Here is a 1,522-nt window from a genome sequence, read left to right as displayed (position 1 = left end):
AAAAATTACACAGTTAGATAGAAAATTGAACGGCAAATCTAAAACTATATCAATATTGAAGATTAGTTAACATTTGACTGAGATATGAGCGTTTATAATGTTGGTACGTTTACATCGATTTCTCAAAAACTAGTTGATTTATTTAAAAAAATTACACAGTTAGATAGAAAATTGAACGGCAAATCTAAAACTATATCAATATTGAAGATTGGTTAACATTTGACTGAGACATGAGCGTTTATAATGTTGGAACGTTTACATCGATTTCTCAAAAACTAGTCGATTTATTTTTAAAAAATTACACCGTTAAATAGAAAATTGAACGGCGAATCTAAAACTATATCAATATTGAAGATTGGTTAATATTTGACTGAGATATGAGCGTTTATAATGTTGGTACTTTTACATCGATTTCTCAAAAACTAGTTGATTTATTTAAAAAAATTACACAGTTAGATAGAAAATTGAACGGCGAATCTAAAACTATATAAATATTGAAGATTGGTTAACATTTGACTGAGATATGAGCGTTTATAATGTTGGTACGTTTACATCGATTTTTCAAAAACTAGTTGATTTATTTAAAAAAATTACACAGTTAGATAGAAAATTGAACGGCGAATCTAAAACTATATCAATATTGAAGATTAGTTAACATTTGACTGAGATATGAGCGTTTATAATGTTGGAACATTTACATCGATAACTCGAAACAAATTACACCATTAGATAGGAAATTGAATGGCGAACAGGGTAGGTTTGGTTCGGTTAGGTTAGGTGAACTTTTTATTTTTTATTTTATGAGATATGAGCGTTTATAATGTTGGTACGTTTACATCGATTTCTCAAAAACTAGTTGATTTATTTAAAAAAATTACACAGTTAGATAGAAAATTGAACGGCAAATCTAAAACTATATCAATATTGAAGATTAGTTAACATTTGACTGAGATATGAGCGTTTATAATGTTGGTACGTTTACATCGATTTCTCAAAAACTAGTTGATTTATTTAAAAAAATTACACAGTTAGATAGAAAATTGAACGGCAAATCTAAAACTATATCAATATTGAAGATTGGTTAACATTTGACTGAGACATGAGCGTTTATAATGTTGGAACGTTTACATCGATTTCTCAAAAACTAGTCGATTTATTTTTAAAAAATTACACCGTTAAATAGAAAATTGAACGGCGAATCTAAAACTATATCAATATTGAAGATTGGTTAATATTTGACTGAGATATGAGCGTTTATAATGTTGGTACGTTTACATCGATTTCTCAAAAACTAGTTGATTTATTTAAAAAAATTACACAGTTAGATAGAAAATTGAACGGCGAATCTAAAACTATATAAATATTGAAGATTGGTTAACATTTGACTGAGATATGAGCGTTTATAATGTTGGTACGTTTACATCGATTTTTCAAAAACTAGTTGATTTATTTAAAAAAATTACACAGTTAGATAGAAAATTGAACGGCAAATCTAAAACTATATCAATATTGAAGATTGGTT

Source organism: Pieris brassicae (genome assembly GCF_905147105.1).
Source record: "Pieris brassicae chromosome W unlocalized genomic scaffold, ilPieBrab1.1 SUPER_W_unloc_3, whole genome shotgun sequence".
Classification (NCBI taxonomy): Eukaryota; Metazoa; Arthropoda; class Insecta; order Lepidoptera; family Pieridae; genus Pieris; species Pieris brassicae.
This window is presented reverse-complemented; position numbering follows the sequence as displayed.